Source organism: Bubalus bubalis, chromosome 2, assembly GCF_019923935.1.
Source record: "Bubalus bubalis isolate 160015118507 breed Murrah chromosome 2, NDDB_SH_1, whole genome shotgun sequence".
Classification (NCBI taxonomy): Eukaryota; Metazoa; Chordata; class Mammalia; order Artiodactyla; family Bovidae; genus Bubalus; species Bubalus bubalis.
The window spans coordinates 3,475,726-3,501,621 of NC_059158.1; the positions used below are offsets into that span (position 1 = coordinate 3,475,726).

The 25,896-nt window shown below is 46.2% G+C and overlaps 1 long non-coding RNA gene across 1 annotated transcript; it reads left to right on the forward strand.

Annotated features, from left to right (window-relative positions):
• The first annotated feature begins 8,084 nt into the window (after positions 1–8,084).
• Positions 8,085–14,475, forward strand: LOC123328222. Its single transcript, XR_006543027.2, has 3 exons — positions 8,085–8,169; positions 13,170–13,264; positions 13,430–14,475. It is a non-coding gene; the product is annotated as an uncharacterized LOC123328222 (long non-coding RNA).
• Positions 14,476–25,896: the final 11,421 nt, after the last annotated feature.

Here is a 25,896-nt window from a genome sequence, read left to right on the forward strand (position 1 = left end):
AATACATTTGACCATAATAAATGAAAAACTTTTGTTCACAAAGTAACACCTTAAAGGAAATGAAAGGATACATTACCAAAATCATCAAGATTGGTATCAAGAACTAAAGAATTCCTTAAACCAGTTTTTCAAAGCCTGCGTGCGCTCACGTGCACGCGTGCACACACACACACACACCCCTTGAAATAAAACTGAGCAAAGGACATGAAAAGGCATTTCACAGAAGAGGAAGCCTGTATGGTTTATCGCAGGAATGTAAGCCAAACTGGCTTAATGTCCAGAGTGCTCAGTGTCTCTGGGCCTTTGGCCTCCTGAGAGCCCTTCCTTCTGGGATGACCTCACCCTGGTCCATCTGATGTTTTCTCACCACCGCACTTAAAAGAGGGGTTGCACCTCAGAAATGAGGGGCCTTCTTCTCAGCGAGTCTTCTTGGGGAGTGACAGAGTGTGACCCGTTCCATCCCCGGGGGATGTCAGCCTGGTTTGCCTGGCTGGCCAGGTGACTCTTCCTCAAATTCATTGCTCCCAATTTGTAACTGGTGAGTGTTTTGGGGGAAGCATTCTCAGAATACGTGGACTTCCTAGCCCTTCTCATGACTGCACAGGAAGGCCCTAGTGTCCACTGACCACTCCTGTCTAAGTCAGCCACCTGAGTGGTGGTCGGCAAATGGTGGGTCTCTATTTTCCTCATTTCTTCTACACTTGCTACTTGACGTTCTACAGTAGGAAGAGCTCCTTCCTTCCCTTCTTTCCTTGCACACTTTCTTTCCTCCTTCTTTCCTTTCTTCCCTCCTTCCCTCCCTCCTTCCTTATTTCCTTCAGTGGAATATGCTTTGGCTCCATTAATTTCTTTTACGTCTGGAGGAATGGTTGCAAGTGACAATTACAAGGTAGTTATTTGTCGTCAGAGAGTGAACGCTCCACCTGCCCGTCAGGACCTTGTGCCCAACACGAGAAAGGTCAGCTCTTTTCCCCAAGGCCTCTGGCTGTCACCTCTCCTCCTCTTAAAGTATTATCTGATTTTTAAAAACTGTGTTCAATTAATTCATCTGTTTAGAGTGTCATTTTACCAGATGCATATTTTTGCCAACTGTGCTTTTGAACAATGTGATTTCGTCAAGGGTTCAAACATGGAGACAGCCCTGACCTGGAGGCAAGGCTGGCTGCAAATGTCATCCGTTATTTTGTGAGCTCACTGGAGGGGTGCTTGGCTGGCAGCCTGCACAAGCATCCTCTCCTCGTCTCCATCCTGGTGAGAGGCTCCAGGACGCTGTTTATGAGCACACTTTTGGATAGACTTCCTTTCCGCTTGTGGGTATAAAGAGGCTCCTGGCGATAAGCTTTTCGACGTCAATCCGTCTCGCCCTGACAAACCAGCAAATCCAGCCTCATGGGTTTCAACCAGTAAGTTCCTGATGATCGTGAATCATTTATTAACAGAGTGGAAATGATCACACTGCAGGTCACTCTTGGAGTCAGACAGATCGACGTGGGATTTGCATTCTGGCTTCCTTCCTGAACTTATTTGCTGTAAAAATATGGTCCAGTAATTTACTTCCTTAGCTTCAGTTTCCTTATCTTTAAAATGGGTGTAAAAATATTGACCAGATGGGAGTTGTTGAGAAGAAAGCGCAGTGTTGTATTTAACCAGCTCACTGTGGGGAAGCGGGGCATGGAACCTTTTCTGCCTCCTGGGCTCCTGTTTTCAGACCATAGAGAGGGATCTTACCCTCCTCCCTTGGCAGGGGTGTGGTTTGGGGGGGGGGCGCGGATGCTCTGGAGTGGCACTGCGTCTCAATCTCCTCCTAGTTCTTCAGCGCCTGTTTTCCTGGAGTCACTTCTCCCGCGTGGCTCTAGTCACTGTGCTGTCTGTCACCTCTTACGCTGGACGACGGCCTTTGTTTCTAGGAGCCTCTCAAGTTGGTCTGCCTCTGGGAGGCTTGCTGTGTTCGTGGACTTGAAATCTGCTCTGCACTCTTCTTACCCCTCTCTCCTTCCAGAGGCACGTTGGCCCCAGGACCTAATTTGGAGAGGGAAGTGGGAGACCCATTTTACCCTCAAGATTAAGCCATCTTCGCGGCTACAGGGATGTATTGTACAGCACAGGAAATATAGCGAATATTTTGTAATTACTGTAAATAGAGCATAAACTTTAAAAATCGTGTAAAAGTTAAATAAATTTTTAAACAAAGCACTACATGCAGAAAAAAGAGATTATGCCATCTTCTCTACTCAAGTTTGACCTCTACTCAACTTAGAGGTTGGCACCCCACTCCAGTACTCTTGCCTGGAAAGTCCCATGGATGCAGGAGCCTGGTGGGCTGCAGTCCACGGGGTCACTGGGAGTCGGACATGACTGAGTGACTTCACTTTCACTTTTCACTTTCATGCGTTGGAGAAACAAATGGCAACCCACTCCAGTGTTCTTGCCTGGAGGATCCCAGGGACAGTGGAGCCTGGTGGACTGCCATCTATGGGGTCTCGCAGAGTCGGACACGACTGAAGCGACTTAGCAGCAGCAACTTAGAGGTTTGCTCTGAGATGTCAAGCATTTGCTCAGATGGATGAAGCTCTTCTCTGTTTCTCATCAGATTTGTGTTTCTGTGTGTGCTCTGCACAGAACCTCGGGCCAAGGGAGGGGTAACCAAACCCCTGATATGTTACAGATAATCACTGATCAAAGCATCATGTGTGTGTGTGTTAAACACATAACCCTGGGTTAACCTGGACCCCAAGCTTTCTTGAGGGAGACTGAAGAATTTGAATGAGCTTGAAGCAGACAAAGCTGGATTGTAGTTGATAAACCTTTACGTCAAAATGAATAACGCACAGTCTGAGATGGATGTTAAGCTGCTCTGTGGTTGCCTCATTGGGATTATAGGTTGTAAGTTAAATCGTGTTCTTCCAGAGAGATGTGTTGAAGTCTTAACCCCAGGACCTCAGAATGGGATCTTATTTATAGAGGTAATCAAGTTAAAGTGAGGTGGTTAGTGTGGGCCTTATTCTAATACCATCCTACCTTTATAGAAGGGAAAATTTAAATACAGCGACCGGCACGCCCAGAAAGAAGACGGTTTGAAGACAGCCATGCGACGATGGAGTCAGGATTAGATGTGACATCTTTAAAACAAGGAATTCCAAAGATTTCTGGAAAAACCTCCCGAAGCTACCACAGTCTGCCTCACAGACCCTTCCTCAGAAGGAACCACCCTGATGACACCATGAGCTTATGCTTCCAGCTTCCAGAGTGTTGAGACAATGAATCTCTGTCTTTCAAGCCACCCAGTCGGTGGCACTTGGTTATGGCAGCCTTAGCAAACTAACCCACAGGACCAGACCACACTGGTGGCGGTGGGGTGTTTCGCTAGAGGGAACAGAATTTGGGGCAGAATCAGCCTTGGATCAGCAGGTGAGGTGGGCCTTAGCCTGAGCTGAAGGAAGGGCTTCCCACCTTCTCTGGGACCAGAGGTCCACTGGGCGGAGATGCTGAGGCCTGGGGAAGCCTGGAGGGCTTCCTCTCCTGGTGGAAGTCCATCGGCTGCTCTGGCCGCAGGAACAGCTGGAGCCAGACAGAGCCCATGACAGTAGCTGGCGGGGCCATGGTTGCATATTGTTTTCTGTCTTGTATTTCCCTTCCATAACTCCTGATCCTAGGAGGGTGTCACAAGAGTCTACAGCTGTGTTGTGAGATACGATGCTCTACATCCAGGATGAAGGAGACAAGAGGTGCCCAGGAGGTACCACGAGAGGCACAATTGCTGTCCTGGGGCCCCGGCAGGCCCCTGGACGGGGTTTGAACAGGCAAGTTTGAAGGCCTTGTCCCTGGCCCATTGGGGGGTGGCCTTTTGGGAAATGCTCAGAAATATCTGGGGGAACTTTTTGAGGATGGATAATTCACAGCAAGAAATCTTGCCACATTTGAAGTGAATATAACTGGTAGTGGCGGTTTAGTCACTCAGTTGCTTTTGACTCTTTGCAACCTTCTGGACTGTAGCCCACCAGGCTCCTCCGTCCATGGGATTCTCCAGGCAAGAATACTGGAGTGGGTTGCCATTTCCTTCTCCAGGGGAACTTCCTGACCCAGGAATTGAACCTGGGTCTCCTGTATTTTAGGGAGTCTCCTGCACTGCAGGTGGATTCTTTACTGACTGAGCCACCAGGAAAGCCCGTATATAAATGGGACATATTCAGTTGAATGAGGGCATGTCGCGTGTCTTTGCTCAAATGATGTCCAAGGAGAATGATTACAGGCTTAAACTTCTATTATTCTAATTAAACAAAGCTGCCACCGAGCAGTGACTAGATTCTGCAGGTGAAGGAGGGCCACCTTCAGACCCTCAGGCAAGGAGGTCGGAGCCAGTCGAGGGTGGCTGCTCAGGAGCAGGAATCACTGGCCACTGTGAGGAGTGACAGCTGGCCGCACGTGCAGGAGGCCCAGTTTTCGCGTCTAAAAAATCCTTGGGGGCCGGTGGTGGTGGGGAGCTGGGTGATTTCTAAGATTCTTTCCAGCACTATAATTTCAAGCTTCTGGGAGGACAGAACTAGTAGATATCAGACCGAGAATCTGAGGCTATTCAATTTGAGGACAAACCACCCAAAACAGTAAAAGCCCAAAAGAGTATAAACATCCGTGGGTAAAGTCAGAGAGCCCTGGGGCTTCCCTGGTGGTGCAGTGGGTAAGAATCTGCCTGCCAGTGCAGAGGACACGGGGGCTCAGTCCCTGGTCCGGGACCCCCCACATGCCGCAGAGTGAGTAAGCGCGTGTGCCACAAAGAATCTGCCTGCCAGTGCAGAGGACACGGGGGTTCAATCCCTGGTCCGGGACCCCCCACATGCCTCAGAGTGAGTAAGTGCGTGTGCCACAACTCCTGAGCCCTAGTGCTGCAACTTCTCAAGTCCGTGCGCTTAGATCCTGCTGATTCTCCAGAAACAAGAGAAGCCACCACCTTGAGAAGCCCAAACACTGCAGAGAAGAGCGGCCCCTGCTCACAGCACCCAGAGCAAGCCCGCGTGGCAACAAAGACCCAGCCCAGCCAGAAGTAACTAAATAATGAAATAAAAAGTTATTTAAAAATATTTTCTGCTAAAAAAAAAAAATCACAGAGCCTTTACAGAGCATCTTCTATAAGACAGCTGCCCTCCAGGTGTAACAGGGGAGCAAAACGGACCTGGTTTCCAACCGCAGGTCTCTTAGGGTTTAGAAAGACACAGGCAAACACACTGAGGAATAATTCCAAGCTGTGAAAGGAGCTCACACTCCTGGTGTGGGAAAGAAGCAGTCACAGAAGGAACCTACTCTACACTGGGGAATGTATCAGTCCCCTAGGGCTGCGGTAAAAAACTACCACAAGCTTGGTGGATTAAAAGGACACACGTCTGTTGGCTCACGGTTCTGGAAGCTGGAGGCCTAACGTCACGGTGTCACGGGGCCATGCTCCCTCTAAGCCGAGAGCAGGTCCTTCCATGAGCTCTCCTGGCTCCCAGCGGTTGCGGCATCGTTGGCAGGCCTTGGCCGGTAGCTCCCCTCCACCTCTGTCTTCACGTGGTAGTCCTCCCTCTGTGTTGTCAAATCTCTCTTTTTTTATAAGGACTCTCATCATTAGATTTAGCAACCACCCTAATCCAGCACGAGGGCTACCCTGGTGGCTTAGATGGCAAAGAATCCACCTGCAGTGCAGGAGACCAGGGTTCGATCCCTGGATCAGGAAGATCCCCTGGAGAAGGGAAAGGCTCCAGTATTCTTGCCTGGAGAATCCCATGGACAGAGGAGCCTGGCGGGCTACAGTCCACGGGTTTGCAAAGAGTCAGACACAACTGAGTGACTAACTCTGACCCAGCACCACCTCATCTTATCTTGATTATATCTGCAAAGGCCGAATTTCCGCATCCATGAGTATCTGGGTTAGGACTTGAACAAACCCTTTCTTGAGACACTTCAGCGATCAAGGATGTTTTCTCTGAGGAGTTGATATTTAGGTTGAGACCTGAAAGAGAGACAGTGACAGCTGGGCAAAGAACCAGGATAGAAAATAGAACTTGAGGCAGGAAAGAGCTTGCATGTGTGAGTCTCGGTGAATCCAGCCGGGGAAGGTGGAGTAAAGTGAGGAGACAGCGGTACAAGGTGAGTTTGGACAGAGGTTGTGGCCATGTAGGCCACCTTCAGGAATTTGGATTTTATTCCAGACGTCCTGCGAAGCCACTGCAGGGTTTCAAAGGAGGGGAGTGTCCCAGGAGGGTGAGGTGGTGACCTGGTCTGGACAGGACCTGGTCTGTGCATCATAGAGTGAAAGGGGCCAGGAGGAGTGGGGACTCGGTGCAGGCAGCTCTCAAGGTGGCAGGTGAGACAAGATGGAAAGAAATGGATCCATTCTTGAGACTTTAGGAGAGCGAATCAACAGGATGGATCTGTATGGATTGACTTCTGATATAGGTCCTTGTCCAGAGGCATAAAGTGAGATTTTAGTGACTTGCACATAGGTTAAGTTAGGTCATCAACTTGACTTATAAAAATTAAGTAGTAGCCACATTAGAGCTTGAGTCCAATGCCTTTTACTTACTGTTGACAGAAGATGGTCTTGGGCCATCTCAGATGGTTTGACCTGAAACAATCTTTGTGTATATTCTGCACAGTGTGTGAATAGCGGGGATAGGTCACATGACCACCTAGAGCTCCAGTTGCTCTTGCAAAGTCAGGAAGCTGGCAGCAAAGGGGCTTGCAGACTTGCCTGGTCCAATGATCTGGAATTGAACACAGCATGCCCTTCAGAGAGACTGCTCTCGGGTCCCCCAGTCTGCCACTGGGTTCTGATATATAGCCAATGTTGTTGTTGTTCAGCCGCTGAGCTGCATCTGACCCTTTTACGATCCCATGGCCTATGGCCCGCCAGGCTCCTCCATCCATGGGATTTCCCTGGCAAGAATGCTGGAGTGGGTGGCCACTTCCTTCTCCAGGGGGTCTTCTCAATCCAGGGACAGAACCGGTATCTCCTGCACTAGAGGCAGATTCTCTACTGATGAGCCACCAGGGAAGCCCGTGCATCTTATGTCCTTCTCTTATTACCTCCCTGGCCTCTCTGGGGCTTGAGTTTGCTCCCCTGCCGATTATAATGTACAGAGTGGTTTTGCTTTGTGTGGCCCTTTGTGAGCTTGTATGGCAGTGGGCGGGTGGGTGATAGAGTATTTGGGATTCAGGCTCAACGTCTTCCTCTCTAGAGATGTTGTAAACTTGATGAGAAGCATGACAAATCCAGAAATTGGTCTGACTGATTCTCACATGAAGATTCAAGGACTGAATCTGATGACTCTCTTGCTTCTCCAGGTTGTAGTCCTCCCCCCAGTGCTATCTGGAATTGGTCATGCCAGCCTTTCAAATCACCAAGGACAGTAGACACATCGCCTTCTGTTTAAGAAAGCAGGCAAATGTATAATATATTTTGAGGGGATTTTCACAAACATAATGAAATCTTAAAAAAGAAAGCTTGTTTTCAACTCCAGTTTTCAAGGAGATTAATCTTTGTAGAACATGTTTTTTTTCCCGAGTATTATTGGAAAGAAGGCATTTCAGTAATTATAAGTGCCTTAGAAAATTAACTTGGACATCTCCCCCATGAACTGATTACTAAATTATGAAACCACGAGGGACTGCACATTGCTTAAAAGTTCAGCATGGGAACAAATGGCTTCTTAGCAAAGGCCACCCAAGGTCTAACATTTATTTCTTTGGAAATACGTCTAAAGCTGACGTGAGATGATCTCTTACCAGGCTTTTACAAGCATGCTGGCTGCATAGATAAGTGGGCTTTCATTCACAGGTGAGCAGCTAAAAGGGAATTCTTGTTTCTGCTCATGAAGAAATAACGACCATCTCCAGGAAAGTCGCAGAAAGGAAATCGGTGTTTCCTCTTACATGTCCTCCAAACAACAATAAAATATTTACCAGCTGCCAAATAAAAGGACAGATTATTCTTTAGATTCTGAGAACCTCACCGAGCTTTCCTCCCTGTACCCTTTGGCTTAATTGTTTAGTGTCTTGTCACATAACAGGATAAAAATGTTCCAGATACATATGACAGAGTGTTCCTAGTTCAAATATGCCTTGAATCGAGCCTGAAGTTGAGGTGACATTTATAGTCTCCATGAAATGAAGGCAAAAGTTGGAAGAAGTTGGAAGGTACTTGTTATTAATGTGTGTGTCTCAGTTTGGTTAGAAGCAGAACTCCTTCCTAATATTTATGTTGGAAGACAGGATCCGTCTGGTTGGAGTCCCTTACGTTTCTCAAGGAGTAACACGGACAGAAGGTGGAGATGGTATGACTTGCCCAGCGGTTTATCTAAGTGTCTTTCATTCTTTAAAAGCCAAGGAGTTGTTGACGATTCTGTTTCCAGCCTGAGTTGGTTTTAAGGAAAGGTTTTTCCTCCCTCCTTCCTCCTTACCTTCCTCCCGTGTTCTCTCCCTCCTCCTTCCCTTGCCTCCTTCCTTCCTTTAATATAATGCTTGAGTTTTATTATATTAAATACACACATAAATGAATGAATAAATACCAGCTACTGGGAAGACTCCCTATAACCTAGAAAGTTGTCTTTAGTAATACGTCATTAAATTCGGCAGCCGAAGAATAATTTATAATGGAGTTGACCAGTCAGTGAAGGTGCCACCTCAGGTTAGGCAGGGAAGAGAACATTCTTGGACTTGTCAGTGAAAAGTCGGTGTTCGCTTGACATTCAACTCAAAAGACCCACTTTGAGTGGCCAGAGATTCCCTCTCCTGCCTGTGGCATTCCTGTCTGAGTCCAGGCACCTACCCCGGCACGTTTCACTGGTCTCTCCCAACCACCATCACCCCATCTGCCGTCTGGAGGGCCAAAGAGATGATTTTGCATCAGTCTACAACCCCCGCCCCAACCAGTGCCAGAAAGTCGCTTGCACCCTAGGCGAGCTGCTAAGGCAGCGTGCAGTGTGGGTTTCCTGGGTCTTGGGTTTTCCATCACATCACATTGAATTTAACTGAATAAGAGAGATGGTCTGTTTTCTCTTGGATCCTGCCCACCGGTCACAGAATGGCCTTTGAAATGCTGCCGTCAAGCCATCTAGCACACCCTCAGAGTAGATTAGGGGTGGAGGGAGAAAAGGGGTGGTGAGCGCCGTGAGCCTTGCTCTTTTCCAGAGCTGAAGACAGACGGGGTTTACCTCCCCTTGGCAGTGTAGGTGTATGGATGTGTGGGACTCTTAAGCGATGTTTGGGGGTGTTGGGGAAGCCTGGTAAATGAGACTCAAGTTCACTCTTGTCTCTATTAACCAAAAGTGGACATGTATGCCTGCTAGCCTGAAAGCATGGACATCAGACTCAGCCCCACTACTGAGCATTTGCTCAGAGGCCATTATGAAACAACTGGAAAACGAGTGCACACCCCCTAGTCTGGGGGAGGAAGGCTGCTCGGACAACTTGTATTTACTGCACTCCTTTTTTTTCTGCACTTCACCTACTGCCCAGAATTTTTGATGTGTAGGAAAATGATGCTCTTTTCTTTCCTCCTTTTGGTGATGCTTAAGACTGACGTTTTACATTTTTTAAACTTTTCTGATTACTGGCAAAAATTAGCCATTAACAGGAGAAAGGGTGTAATTTAGATGATACAGAGTGTTTAATTCAGAAGAGAGAAAGCTCACAGTAGGCCCTTGGAGTTGGAAAGACCTTCTTCTCCAGATTTTTGTCTCCTCTCTTGCCACTTGCTGGATAAGATGCTTATCCTTTGGGCCCCAAAGTCGTCCCGGCTCATGACACCCCTCCACTTGCCGCATTTTGTAATGAGTGTAGGTAGGGTGACTGGACATCGTGATTTGTCCAGCACAGTCCTGATTTCTGTCTGCTATTCCAGAATAATTATAAACGGGTCTCCCTTTTACGTCCCAAGGTCCAAGTTAGTTTATAGATATCACTGAAATATAAACTGAGCACAACATAATCCAGGGTTTTTATGCCGTTGCAGTCAAATAAACATGATCTAGTAACTAAAAGTAATTTAAAATGTTTCTTGTGTCTCAGGAGGAACATGGAAGACTATCTGAATTGCAATCTACCACGACATTCTTCCGAAGTCACTCTCCCCTCTTCCCTAAGTGCCCCCAGGACAGTGCCTGCTCTAAAAATTTGCAAACAAAACAGCCCGGCTTTCCTAACACAAACGTGCACCTTTTATTTTATCTTCTCTCTCCCTCTCCATCTGTGTGGTTTCCCTTTTCTTTCTCCGTTCCCTTAATTCTGCTTCATGAAGCTGCCGAATGCAATGTGGCAAAGGGAGAACTCTCTTTCCTGGGTGAGGCGGGGTAAGATTCCTAACCGGCCAGAGCTGTCTTGAGCAGCTGGAAGTGAGAGGAGGGAAGGCTGAGAAATCTCGTCCGCGACTAGAGGTCGTCTCTGTCACAAGTTCTCTGAGAGGCTGGCTGAGTTCTGCATCCGTGCTCGGCACAGAGAGCTACTCGGGATGTATTTGATTTGTTGAAGTAGATCAAGGAGGACTTTACCTGGCTTTGAAGGAAGAGCAATATTTGAGTGGGGGTGGAGGCGGTAGGAAGAATTCCAGGGAAATAAGCATTAGGGTGTGTGGGGTTGCGGTTCATGTGTCGTGTGGTGGGATGTGACAAGATGAGAGATGGCATTGGATGCTCACGGGTGGTAAAGTGGAGAAGTCCATGGGCTCAGACAGCTCCGGAAGTGCTTTGGAAGTCTGGGGGAGAGCGGTGCTGCAGAGAGCCAGGTTAGGCTCACGAGCTAGGGCAAGACAAGGTGGAAATCATAGCTCAGATTAATCTGCCAGTTTCTTTTGGGGGTAGTTACTATGTTTGTCCTTTGGATGGCAAGGAGGCCAAACCAGTAGATCCTAAAGGAAACTAACCCTGAATATTCATTGGACGGACTGTTGCTGAAGCTGAAGCTCCAATCCTTTGGCCACCTGATGTGAAGAACCAACTCATTGGAAAAGACCCTGATGCTGGGAAAGATGTGAAGAACCAGCTTTTTGGAAAAGACCCTGACGCTGGGAAAGATTGAGGGCAGGAGGAGAAGGGGGTGACAGAGGATGAGATGGTTAGATAGTATCACCAACTCAAAGGAGATGAATTTGAGCAAACTGCAGAAGATAATGGAGGACAGAGGACCCTGGTGTGCTGCAGTCCATGGGGTCGCAAAGAGTTGGACACAACTTAGCAACTGAAGAACAACAACAGTTACTGTGTTTGGTACATTGGATTGCATTGTAATGGATAAAGACGAAAGTGAAAAGTGAAAGGGAAGTGGCTCAGTCATGTCTGACTCTTCACAACCCCATGAACTACAGCCTACCAGGCTCCTCCATCCACGGGATTTTCCAGGCAAGAGTACTGGAGTGGGGTGCCATCACCTTCTCCGAGCACATAGAAGGAACTCTATAAATGATGGTTAACACCATCACCGTCATCCTCATTGTCATCATCATCATCATCATAATCATTTTGATTATTGGGAAAGTTTTGAGGTAGGGAGACATGCTGGTGGATTAAGACAGGTGTTGTGGAAGGAAACAGGGGAGCTTCTCTGGGAAGAAAGGAGGCTCTGTGCATAAGGGCAGAGTAGTAGCAGAGGAGGAGATACTTTCCTCAGTGCCCCTTGGGTAAAGTTAGGACAGAAACTTATTTGTGCTCAGCATTAAAGATGTCCTCATATTCCAAGTGCCAACCATTAAAGAGACTGTGTCTCAAGGAAGTGAGCTCCTGGTGTCTGAAGAGACAAGCGAAATCCGGATGATCACCCGCCTGGGATGTTGTTGTTGTTCAGCTGCTCAGTCGTGTCCGACTCTTTGCAACTCCGTGGACTGCAGCATGCCAGGCTTCCCCGTCCTCTACCATCTTCCGGAATTTGCTCAAACTCATGTCTGTTGAGTTCATGATGCCAGCCTACCATCTCATTCTCTGTTGCCTTCTCCTCCTGCCCCAAGTCTTTCCCAGCATCAGGCTCTTCACATCAGGTGGCCAAAGTATTGGTGCTTCAGCTTCAGCCTCAGTCCTTCCAATGGTGGGAATGTTACAGGGGCTTTAATAAGCATGTGGAAGAGAGGAGTCATTTCCTTTGAGATCCTTCCTGCTGAAAGATTGAGGATTTGTACACCTTTAGAGCATGGGCCAAGTTAGTAGCAAATAAAATGGCACAGAGAGGTCGTGGTCTGCACCAGTGGTTCTCAATTGTGGGCCCTTTCATCCCCAGGGAACACTTAGCGATGGCTGGAGACGTTTTGGATCATTAAAACTCAGGGGAAGCTGCTATTGGCATCTAGTGAGTAGAGGTCAGGGAAGCTGTTAAACGCTATAATGCACAGGTCAGCCTCCCTCCAACAAAGGACTATCTGGCTCCAGTTTCGCTATTGGCGAGGTTGAGGAATGCTGGCCTGTAGTTTAACTTCTGTTGAAGAGTGGTGAGCGTTGCTGAATGGATAAACGCTGACTCTCATTCACCGGGTAGTATTTTCCTAAGTAATGAGCCAGAAATGCTGCCAAATATGCCCTTTCTGTTGTGGTTTTCACACACATCTCAAAGGTCCTTCTTTTTTCTTCAAAGCTTCTTTGAAGTCAGTGAAACTGGTTAAGAAATGCAGTGGGCGATAAGGACAAATGCTCTGTAAGAACTTGTTTGAAACTTAATTCTGGCTCCCATCCAGGAGGCTCTGTGGAGTGCAGTCTTGTATTCATCATACTTTCTGGAGGGTAAATGACTTCCCTGAAGGCTGAAGATGAATAAAGAAGGTTCAGGTTTCACAGATTTTTTTCTTGGTAACCTGGTCACTTCTTCATTTTGTACAAGGCTTACAAATGGCTGTGGTGACCATAGGTCCAGATTTGGTGGAAACAGTCATGGTTTGCCCATAATGTATTGGCGTGATTATTAATAGTACCTTTTTTTAAATCAACAAAAGTGTCCTGGTTTAGATAATAAATTAATATTAATATTATAAACGTAATATTAGTTAACCAATGGGTATTTTAACCATGCATCCACACCATTTTAAATAATATGCATTACTCAACTTTAGTGCTACCAGTTTAAAAATAACTCCTCAATAATGAGTAGTTTGATTATCACCATCATCATGATACCTACTTTGAATTACTTGTCTCAAATAGTGATGACCTCTGTCCTTCCAGCCACATTCCAGCCCACTTCCTGCTGTGATCCACTACCCACATGTATGACTTGCTTGGGCAGACCATGGACCCAGAATCAGTGGCCACTGGGGAAGGTAAGTCACTTGCAGAAGGCCAGCTGATCTTGCTCTGATCAACCCAGGAACATGTTTCTATAAGACACACATCCCTTCTCTAAGCTGTTAAGCAAATCCTTTCTAAATCGTGACCTCTCTGCATTAATTTTAAATCCGCTTTTGTTTTTTATGTCCACTTCTCAGCTCCATTTCCTAAACCACTGGCTCTTCCTCAACTCTGATTTCCAAAGAGCTGGTTCTGAAATGCAGTTTCATCGGTTTCCTGAAGAAGGTAGAAATGATGGATCCGATCAGGCAAATCTGTGTTTAACAAACGCAGTGCACAGAGTCTCCGCAGCGAAAACCTAAACAGAGAGTGATTTCTGCTCCGTGAAGCTTTCTGGCCAGAAAGACCACAAACCCCCTTCTACTCATCTAAGAGTGTATCTTTCCGGCATTGTTCTGTCCTATATTGTACTTCCGTCAGCTCTCTGGGGGAGAGGAATGCTTGTTCAGCAGGTGCTATGTATGTAAATTGCCAAATGCATTCACATTGCTGTATAAATAATGAACATTCCTGCATTCACAGACACTTTGATAGCAACAGTGATAATATATCTCCCTTATTTTAGCAAAAAAAAAAAAAAAAAAAAACCAAAACCATGTAGGTGAGAGTTTTACCTTGCTTCAGCATATAAGACATATTGGGCTGGCACAGGACCTTATTTTTCTCTGTCAAAACTCTTAGTGGAGCAGCCCATGAAACTGTTATCGAAAGGTGTGGGGTCTGCCTGCTCATTGCTCAAAAACCAATAAGCAGACCAAGCTGGTGGAAAGGAAACTGGCTTTATTTCAGATGCTGGCAACTGGGGTGGGGGACATCTGTCCCAGGGCCGACTGCCCCCACTCTGGCCACCACTGGGGCAAGAACATTTAGACACGGAGTCGGGGTACACGCAGAAACAGCACAGTCGTCTCTGCCGGTCGTCGGTGGTCTGCCGAGTCATCGTGGTTGTTTCAGGTTCAGTTACTCTCCAGGTCCACTGTCCATTTGTTCCATCTTTGAGGCCCGTTCTCAGAATTGTAGCAGCTCATGTCAGGGCTACAGTCTGGTCATCGTAGTTAACGTCTCCTTTTGATGTTTTAGTATCCATATGACAGCTCATAGGATATGGCTCTGACTATTATCTATAGCCCTTGAGAAGGAGCTAAATGTCCTTGTTTATGCTTAATGACTTGGAGAAGGCAATGGCACCCCACTCCAGTACTCTTGCCTGGAAAATCCCATGGATGGAGGAGCCTGGTAGGCTGCAGTCCATGGGGTCGCTAAGGGTTGGACACGACTGAGCGACTTCACTTTCCCTTTTCACTTTCATGCATTGGAGAAGGAAATGGCAACCCACTCCAGTGTTCTTGCCTGTAGAATCCTAGGGGCGGGGGAACCAAGTGGGCTGCCGTCTATGGGGTCGCACAGAGTTGGCCATGACTGAAGCGACTTAGCAGCAGCAGCATGCTTAATGACTACATTATTATTATTTGGTCTCCTTTGACTGTTTTCCCTTGTTTCTGCATTTCTTATTACTCTGATTAAGCTTATTCTTTGACTAAAGCTTTCCATAGACAAAAGGCAGGCAAAGGACGTTGAGGGGGCAAGGACCACAGGGTCCTGCTCTTTTTCGAGACTGCTCCTAAAATATGCCAATTGCTTAGAATGCGAAGTTCACTGGGCTCCATCTGAGCACAACCCATCCCCCTCCCAGTTGACTCTGCACTGTGGGATTCCCAGGTTAAGTTATCAGGGCGCTTCTTTTCCTGTGCCTTCCCCCTGCCCTCCCAGCCTAACGCGTTGCAGCACCTGTGTGGTCAGAAGCACGGACTTGCGGATCTGCTAGGAAACCAGACCTCCAGCTGTGTGGCCGCCGGCGAGTCCGCTCGTCTCTGCGGGTCCCGTACGCCCCACCGTTGTTGTCTAGTCGCTCAGTCGTGTCCCACTCTTTTCTATCGCGTGCGCTGTACCCGCCAGGCTCCTGCGTCCATGAGATTCTCCAGGCAAGAACACTGGAGTGGGTTGCCATTCCCTCCTTCAGGGGATCTTCCTGACCCAGGGATTGAACTCGGATCTCATGCATTGGCAGGCAGATTCTTTACCATGAGTCACCTGCTGCTGCTGCTGCTGTTAAGTCACTTCAGTCGTGTCTCTGTGCGACCCCATAGACAGCAGCCCACTAGGCTCCTCTGTCCCTGGGATTCTCCAGGGAAGAATACTGGACTGGGTTGTCATTTCCTTCTCCAATGCATGAAAGTGAAAAGTGAAAGTGAAGTCACCTGGGAAGCCCTCAAATGCTTTAGGCAAAAAAAAAAAGCTCATCTGATAGGGCCATTGTGGCAGTTACATGACAGTGTGTGTGTATGTCTCTAGCACCTGGAACAGAGTAACACAGAATAAGGCAGCGATTCTTCTCCTTTTCTGCCTCCTTCTTTCGTGTTGTTGTTGTCAGGTTTATTGAAAATATTACAGCACAGCTGCTGCTGCTGCTGCTAAGTCGCTTCAGTCGTGTCCGACTCTGTGTGACCCCATAGACGGCAGCCCACCCGGCTCCGCCGTCCTTGGGATTCTCCAGGCAAGAACACTGGAGTGGGTTGCCATTTCCTTTTCCAATGCATGAAAGTGAAAAGTGAAAGGGAAGTCGCTCAGTCGTATCAGACTCTTAGCGACCCCAAGGACTGCAGCCCACCAGGCTCCTCCATCCATGGGATTTTCCAGGCAAGAGTACTGGAGTGGGGTGCCATCACAGCACAGCAGAAAGACTCAGGCAGTTCCATGTGGTGTTTTGAGATTCATCCCACCTGTAGGCCAACTGACCTGCAGGTTGGACAGACTGCCCAAGTCCAAGGGCTTCAACGTTAGTGTCAGGACCTACGTCAGTGATTTCTTAATCCCGGGCTAGGGCCTCAGGCGTAATCGTCGCTCCTCTGTCCGGCCCCTCCTGCAGCTCGATGGAGACCCCTCTCACTGGGCTCTCTGAACCTGCGTCATCAGAGGTGGCTGTAGCCCATGCTCTTGCAGCAGAGCTTCTTGATGGAAATAATGGTGATCTCCTTGCACACGTGCTTGTTGGTGTGGAAGCCGTCGCTCAGGTGCGTGCAGTACTCCTCAGTGATAACCCCGGCTGACTTCTTCCCGGTGTTGTCGGAACGCAGCCCGTGTAGGCGGGTCCCTGGTACAAGAGCAAGGCGGCCATTCTCCCCTGTAGGTGCCCCCGCATCCTTGCCATCACACATCTCCAAGTCAACAGTCATCATCTGTTCCCATGGCCACCCTCCCAAGAGACGGCAAGCAACTTAGGGCAGGGGCAAGGCTTCTTCATCTCTACAGCTCCACACTCAGCTTAGAAGATAGTAGGCACTCAGTACATATTTTCTGAATCAATAAACTCAGGGAAGAACTTGACAGCTTCCAAGGGTAGCAGTTTATTGTTACCCGGTCTTCCTACTTAAAAAAAATCCCTCATAAGATTCCCAACTGGAAAGTGGTGTGGCTCTCCCGTGAGTTTGAGCACAGGGCTCATGCTGGCCTTGGGAGGACGGTCCCTCTGTCCCCACAGCCCCGGAGGAGATTGGTGGCAGCCCCTCTGGCGCGGAGGCATTGGGGCTCTGCCCAGGTCATGGTACCTGGCAGGGCCTCCAGCCCCTGTCGTCTGCTGATGGCCACGGCTACAGCCTCGTCTGGAGCCTTCCCTCCACTGACAGGAGCCCCTTGTCCACAGATTAGGGACAGCATGTCCACCCTCCCTGCCAACTAACCTGCTGCTGCCAATGACTGGCTGATGCTACTGTTGTTCAGTTGCCAAGTCGTATCTGACTCTTGGCATGCCAGGCTTCCCTGTCCTTCACTATCTCCTGGAGTTTGCTCAAATTCATGTCCACTGAGTCAGTGAAGCTATCTAACCATCTCATCCTCTGCTGCCCTCTTCTCCTGCCCTCTGTCTTTCCCAGCATCAGGGTCTTTTCCAAGGAGTCGGGTCTTTGCATCAGATGGCCCAAGTGCCTCAGCAACAGTCCTTTCAGTGAATATGCAGGGTTGGTTTTCTTTAGCATTGACTGGTTTGATCTCCTTGCTGTCCAAGGACTCTCGAGATACAGGGATGCAAAAGCATGGTGCCTTTGGGATCATAATTATGTGAAAACCAAGTCTGATTGATGGCATTGTAGATCTGGTCAGTTATAAGACTGTCAATGAGGGGGTTGTACGGCTCAGTCTTCAATCAATACACATATAACAGGATAGAATCAAAGCCTTTCTGAAGAGTTTTTCTTTTTTTAATTTAATTTTTTTCTCATGAAGCATGTGAGATCTTAGTTCCCCTGTCAGGGATCAAAACCAAACCGCCTGCCTTGGAAGCAGAGAGTCTTAACCACTGGACCACCAGGGAAGACCCCAGAGCTTGTTTATAAGGGGCCTGTCCAGTGAGAGTCTTCAGACCCTTTGCAACTTTTGGCAGGTTCCCACTGCTTTTTTTAGTACTTTGTTCACATTTGTAAAAGATAGGTCATATTTTAGTATTTCAGATTTGAAGCTTATTAGACTTATCAAAATTTACCAGTTTATGGCAAAGGATCAAAATGAATTTCCTGTGTATGTTTAATAATTCTTGACATTTGATAGGGAAAAGCTTATTATCAAAAAGTAGTCTTAAAGACCTAATTCCAGAATGCCAAAATGTTCTAATTGCATCACTGATAGAAGTACAGGTTAACTTATTTGTGGAACTAGCTGTTTTCCAGAATGCTTAAAATAAAGCATCCTGATAGTATAAAGAAGACAGAACTGATCTTCCAAGGACCATATTCAAGTCTAACAAAACTAAACTGAATGTATCTTCCCTCTGACCATGTCAAGATTTTGTCATGCTTCAAGTTGGAAATTTTGAACATTTGTTAACTTCCCATTAGAGATATGTAGGAAAAAACCCCTAATAATAGAGATTGTTTACTTATCACGATGGAGAGCTTGAGGGCAACACGTAAGCTAAGTTGACTTGGTTTGCACGTTGTCCAGAAGTTTCCAGAAATGGGTCCTGTGACCACACACAGCATCTTCACTCACAAAAAGGTCCGTGTGGGTGGTGTTGGAAATGGTATTAAAGATCATTTATTCTATTCACTTATTTTATTTTTCAGAGGAAGAAACTGGGGACTGGGAAATGGAGTGGTCACAATTGTAGTTGGCCCTCAACTTCAAGGGTGTGAGTCAACTTCTAGGTGGAGTTTTTCCAGTAGTAAACACCGTGTGCAATACCGTGTGGTCTGGGGTTGCTAGAGTCTGTGGGTGCTGAGCTGTGGATACCAGGGCCTTCTAGAAGGTGCATGCAGAGTTCTGACAGCATGGGGGGTCGGCGCCTCTAAGCTTGGCAGTGTTCAAAGGTCAACTGTATACATTTAAAAAACGTGTAGCAGCTCCTTTCACTGTGCCCTTGAGCTGGAAAGGCTGCCGCGGCCCCTTGCCGCCAGTCGTCCTGCACTGGTCAGCCTGAGAACGAGCCAGAGGGGGCAGCAGGGTATGAGGGCAGCGAGGGGCATGTTTTTGCCCGTCTCTGCAGCTGGAGGGAGCAGCTGTTCTGCAGTCATGGCCAATGAGAGGGGAAGTGGGCTGTGACCTGACCTGCTGGCAGGGAGCCCCCTCCCCCTGCACCCCAGCACCCCGGGCTGGTTCTGGATATTCTAGGGCCACCTGTGGCTGCTGGTGTTTCCATTAGCCCATACGAGGCCGGAAGTGGTCTGCAGTAGAGGGAGAAGCTTGTGCATGGGTCACGAACCCCTCCGGGAGGTGTGGGGGTGTCACATTTTCCCCTCCTTTCAGTCTCAGGGGAGCCTATCATTATTTCAGAAATAAGGAAATGAGGAAAAGGTGCAGAATTGGGGTTTTTAAGGGGGCCCTGTGCAAGGAAACTGGGCATCTTGAGTGACTCCAAGTGGATGTTCAAACCGACTGAAGACTTGAAGAGGTGGGGACCAAAGCCGGGTGGGATTCACCGGACCCTGTGGGTGGACCCTGAGCAGAACATGGGCACTGGAGCATCACTGTACCGAGTCATAGACCACCAGGCGCTGCTCAGACCTCCAGCGCAGCCCACACCAATGATCAAATTATTTTGGAGGACTCAGAACATTCAGGGATTATTGACAAAGCCGGGCGAGGCAAGGCGATGAAGACAGAGGAAGACAAAACTGAAGGCCAGTGTGGTTGTGTGTGCAGACTGGATCCTAAACTTGCCGCACCCCCCTCCCCGTCCCCCCCCCACACACCGTTTGCTTTTGCTATCTGTAGAGCTGCTGACCGAAGTGCATCTATCAGGAGATCTGAGATACTGCAGAGAAGCAGTCTCCAATGGCTCTGGCACCAGGGACGGTTTTGTGGAAGACAATTTTGCCATGGACTGGGGAGGGGGTGCGATGGCTTGGGGATGATCCAAGCACATTGCATGTATTATACACTTTATTTCTATTATTATTGCATCAGCTGCACCTCAGATCATCAGGCATTAGATGGCGGAGGTTGGGGACCCCTGCTACAGAGGGCTGTTCAAACAGGCAACACGTGTGTCACAGGGGAGCTGAAAGGAAGGGCAAAAGAGTAACCGATAAATAAATAACCCCCAAGCAAAGAAACAAATTCCCCCGTCACCACTGCTTGAAATGGCCTCATTTTTAAAAACAACAAACACAGACGTGAAAAAACAAAACAAACTCTTCCTGTGCCATTTTTCTCTCAGGAGCGCTAAGCAGCTGGAGGAGATGGAAAATAGATTGTGTTGGTAACAAAACAATTGCCCATGACATTTTCAGGAGGAATGGAATATTAGCTGAGATATGATAGAGACGGTGGTGAGAAAACAGTGCTTAACGTCTTACGTTTATTTCATAAACTTACTTTTAATCCCAGCAGAATGCTCAGTTGATTTAGTCATGTCTGACTCTTTGTGACTCCCATGGACTGTAGTCCATCAGGCTTCTCTGTCCGTGGGGATTTCTTGGCAAGAATATTGGAGTGGGTTGTCATCCCCTCTTCCAGGAGATCTTCCAAGGATCGAACTCGCACCTTCTGCATTGCAGGCAGATCCTTTACTGCTAAGCCACTGGGGAAGCCCTATACCAGCAGGCAGAGATTTAACAAAAATGGCTCTACCCTTCCTAAGCTCTGAAGTCATCCTGCTTAGGATTTACGGCTATTGGTGATCAGGACGATCACTGTTGCCACTGTGGGTATTTGGACGGGAGGCAGGTGGCACATGGACCCATGGTGCCTTTTCCCCAAGTCTACAGGGAGCTGTTCCACCACCAGATTCATAACTAAGGTCAGATCAAGGGCTCCCTCTGGGCACAAGCCTCCAGTCTCTGTAGGCAAAAACCCAATGTGTGTGTAGTCCTTTAGAGGATCTTTAAAGCAACTGCTTTGATGCTGCAATGTTGGCATTATGACCATATATTGATGGAGGGAAAAGAACTGTAGAATTTCAGCTTTCCAGAAGTCAGTCATGGAACTGGTACCAAGGTCAAGATGCCAGATGTGTAGCTTTGACCTCTGCTTGTTAGACTAGCAGTTCTGAACCCCCTCCCCTTCTCGGCTGTGTATATGTGATGGCGATGGCACGCATTGCCATGTATCCTTCTGGATCTTGATGAATCCCCACAGAATGTTGCAGAGAAGTAAAGCAAATGACATCACGTTTCTATGGCCTTCGTAAAATGTGTTGTATAAGCATGTGAGTAATGAATCAGTCTTTTCAAGATCTCAAAACTTGTCCTTTTACAAAGAAAATATGGCTTATCTAATTTTGAAAACAGGACTGAATTTCTAAAAAGAGACTTTAAGCTTCCAGATTGTCTCACTCCGTAAGTAATTTTAACAAAATAGAAAGTATGTGTCATTAAAGAATAAGAACAAGTAAGAATTATTTCATGCAAAAGTTGCCTGAGAATTTATTAATTTTCAGAATGCTCTTATGATGATGATGTCACTGACCATTTCATTCATTTCATCGTTTGTCTGCCTTTGACTCTGAAATAAGAGCTGGCGTGTGGCTGGCCAGAGTGCGGGTGGGACACTTCTCCCTGGTGTGCTCTGAAGAGGTGGGCGCAACTGTCAAGCCTGTTTCTTTACCTACAGCTGCATCCCTTCCTCCTCAGGCCAACAGAAAAACCTAACAGCATGAACTGTGAAACTGCAGCCTGGAAGCACCACAAAACTGCAGAATCTAAATGCATTTTATATGGGATTAAATGTTGTCTTTATTACAAAACATGGTACATGTTTATTGTATAATCTAAGGACAGTATATAATGAAGAAAAATGATTCCCCCCTACAGAAACACATCCACAAAGAAAACACAATTAACAGTTTGGAGACTCTCAGATATATACTATATACTATGTAATAGCATATACCATAAAATATAATATGCAGCATATAAAATATAACATATACTATACATTACCTATCATATAACATATAATACATTATACATTATCTATCTCTCTAAATCTTTTTTTCCAATGGGATCATCCTGTTCAGTTCAGTTCAGTCGCTCAGTCATGTCCGACTCTTCGACCCATGGACTGCAGCACGCCAGGCTTCCCTGTCCATCACCAGCTCCTGGAGCCTGCTCAAATTCATGTCCATTGAGTTGGTAATGCCATCCAACCATCTCATCCTCTGTGGTCCCCTTCTCCCACCCTCAATCTTTCCCAGCATCAGGGTCTTTTCAAATGAGTCAGCCCTTTGCATCAAGTGGCCAAAGTATTGGAGTTTCAGCTTCAGCATCAGTCCTTCCAATGAACATTCAGGACTGATCTCCTTTAGGATGGACTGGTTGGATCTTTTCGCTGTCCAAGGGACTCTCAAGAGTCTTATCCAAAAGTAACCTGCTTTTAAAACTTGGAATCAGTACGAATCAGTCTCTGTATCAATATATACAGAGCTACCACATCCTTTGACTCAGCTCCAAGCACAGCAGTTTGAGAGGAGGCCACAGCGGCAGGTGGGGACCAGCTCCCACAGGGCCTGGTAGCACGTCTGGATTCTACTCTAAGAACAATGAGAAGCCACAGGAGGAATTCAATCAGAGGAGGCACAGGATCAGATCTACATTCCTAAAGCTGAGGGCCACCATGTGAAGACTGCGTGGACAGAAGACAAGAAGGAATCTGGGGAATGAATGGGGCTCCGGGTGTTTCCACAGCTTAGACCAGCTGTTCCTTGCTGATTTGAAATGCAAAAATGCCTATCTGAACTCAAGTTCTCTAAGGCTCTGAGCGTTGTTTGGTTTATTTTTTAGAGAATGCATTGTTTGTACATTTTGCTTGTGTTTTTTCCTTCTCTTCAGGTGTTTATTTTTCCTCTTCTTTAGTATAGAGAGATTCATGCATATTGAGTTAAACTCTTTGTCATCCAGGGGATGTTTTCTCTTCTGCCATTTGTTTATTCAATTTGTTTATAATATGTTATGAAAATATTTTTTCATGCATTTACTTCTCTAATTTTTGAGATGAGCAATACACTGATGGAATTCAAAAATTAAAAACAAAGTGAAATTGTAGAGTGAAAAATCTTTCTCCCGGTCCTGTCATCCCCTATTCAGAACCTATTCACAACTCCCCAGTTGTGACAGATACTATTATTAGTACCTTAAGTATTTTTCCAGAGTTTATTTTTGTGTATAGAAATGAATGGGCTTCCTGGGTGATACAGTGATAAGAATCCACCTGACAATGCAGGAGATGCAGGTTTGATCCTGGGTGGAGGAGGAAATGGCAACCCACTCCAGTATTCTTGCCTAGATCCCAAGGACAGAGAAGGGCTATAGTTCATTGGGTTGCAAAGAGTCAGACATGACTAAGTGACTTAGCACACATAGAACCAAACAAATATAGATAATAGAGATGTCTATTTTCCTCTTTTTATACACAAATGGTAGTAAGTTATATACATTATTCTGTACCTTTTTTTTTTAAATTAACAGTACATCTTGGAGTTCTTTCCATACCAGTACATAGAACCTTAAAGCTGCAGAGTGTCTTGGTGAGAAAAGATTTCCATCTTTTAGAATTATAAAAATAACTTCTCATATTTTGAGAGTTTTAACTTTTGTATTTGTATATTTAATGTCTGGAAATTATTTTTGCAGAGGATTGAATTTAACATTATTTCTTTCTCAAAAGGAGATCCAGTGGTACCAACAGGGCTTATTGAATAATCCATCCTTTTTTCACTGATTTGAAATGCCATCTTTACTCTATAATAAATTCTTATAAATGACCGTGTCTCTTTCCAAAATCTCTGCTCTATTTCACTGATTGATTTGTCTAGGCCAAAACAGCACAGCACCATTCTAATTTCTCCAATATTGCAATGTATTTTGTTAACTGGTAATTCAAATATTCTTTCTTCTTAATTCTTTTCCAAAAATTTCTCCTCATTTTATCTTTTATTTTATAGGTGAACTTTATAACTAATTGGTCCAGTTCAAAAAATCTAGTTAAATATTGATTGGAGTTGTATTACATTTATAGATACATTTGTGGAAAAATCTTTAAATGGTGACATCCCATTTGGAGCATAAAATGTCTCTTTATTGATTAAGCTCTTCTATATTTTTCCCTCATAGGTCTTTTCTACTTCTTAAGTTAATTTCTAGATATTATATATATCTATATATATATATAGATATATATCTATATTGCTGCTACTAAGATGGCTGCCTCCCTTTCTCATAATATTACCCAAATGATAATTTGTGGATTAGTATTTGTCTCTGATTTTTAAGAATTTATCTATTTTTGTTTTTCTGATTGCTTTTAACATGGAAAATTCCAAACATTCACAGAACCCAAGTGGCTCAAAGTATAAAGACTCCACCTGCCATACAAGAGATGCAGGAGACGTGGGTTTGATCCCTGGGTCGGGAAGATCCCCTGGAGAAGGGCATGGCAACCCACTCCAGTATTCTTGCCTGGAGAATCCCATGGACAGAGCATCCTGGTGGTCTACAGTCCATGGGGTCGCAAACAGTGAAACACGACTGAAGTGACTTAGCACACATGCAATTTCAACACGTGGTGATTATCTGGTGTTTTTTAATCTATAGGTTCACCCCCACTTCTTTTTTTGTTTGTTCCTGTTGACAAATTCACCCCCTTTTCTATAGAGTTCCCTGTATGTTGATTTTTATGTTTGAATCCAATGGTGTCATTTACCATGTTCCTCTGTTGCCTGTATCCCTTCCAGTCCCATCATCAAGGTCTCATGAGTCATTTTTGGTTGATTGTAGCTCATTGTCCTGTGTGTTTCTAGGGAGGGATCATGGGAAACATACCAGAGTTCCCAAATGTGCACAACAGCTTCTCTGCAGACTTTATGCTTGAAGGCCAGTGTGAATGAGGGCAAGTTCTTGGTGGCTGTGGTGCGTTCTTCTGTTCTGAGGCTGGTGGACACTGTCCCCTCCCTCTGCGTCCTTCCACACAGTTGCTGATGCCACGTGGATCTTGAGGGCCCTATGTGTTCCCAGTGGCTCCTGCTGGAGGTTCTTGGGGGTATCATATCATCTAGTTTTGTTGCAGACGTTATCACTGTCTTCTTCGTTATGTGATCCTTGTTTCTCTTTTTCTGTGGTGGTGGGGAGGTGGGATTCAGGGAGATTTAAAAAGCTCTATAATCACCTCTACTCAACAATTTGCCAAAACATGTGACTTTAAAAAGTTTTTTCCAGCTAGCCTTTATGATTCTTCTAGGTGGAAAGTCATACCATCTGTTTTTCATTGTCTTCCGAAGACTTTGTTCTTGTTCTCACATTGTTCCTCTGTTGATCTTGTTTCATCTTCCCAACTTCCCAAGTCTCACTGTGGGTTCCATCTGGACTCTTTCAGAAGTTGTGTCCATCACTGCTTTAGTTCAGCTTTGGAGGGAGCCAATTGTCTCCATGACTCAGATGTTTGAGTTTTAAAGATTATCATCTAGGTTGGCAAGTTTTGGAAGATGGCATGTTCTCTGTCAGTAGTTATGGGGACGACTGTCTGTTTCCCAAAGGGCTTCCTTCCCTTCCACATGCCCAGCAGTGGCAGGCAGCACCTTGAGCCTGAGGTTGGCGTCTCCCTCAGATGTAGGGGCTGTGAGAGCAGCTGGGAGCTGCTTTCCTTTGGGGCATACCAGCAAGGACCAGCAGGTGAGAGATGGCCTCCTGGATGAGATGGTAATTAGAGGACCTCATGTGAAAGTATTATTGGAGGCAATTACAATGGTCGCTGACCATTAGTTATACTCCATTTTGACTCAATAGTTATTTCTCCAATGTCACTCTTTTCTCTCTTTTTTGAGCAATTTGAAGGGAATATGTATGGGAGTAGTGGCATTAGAGATGCATACACGCACACACACGGTAATTTATAAACATGGCCAATATACAAGGCAAATTACTTAAAAACCCAACTACTTCAATAATCAAAATCACAGCATCTTGCATGAACATAAGTGATTTCATACAACACAGTGCACTTCCCATAACACATTTTATGCGTTGTGTTGCAACACATTGACATAAATGCCATCAATTAAAGAACGCTTGAGATTCTTCTGTGGAACTTGGGTCTAGTCAACATTAAGTAAAAGTTATAAGTG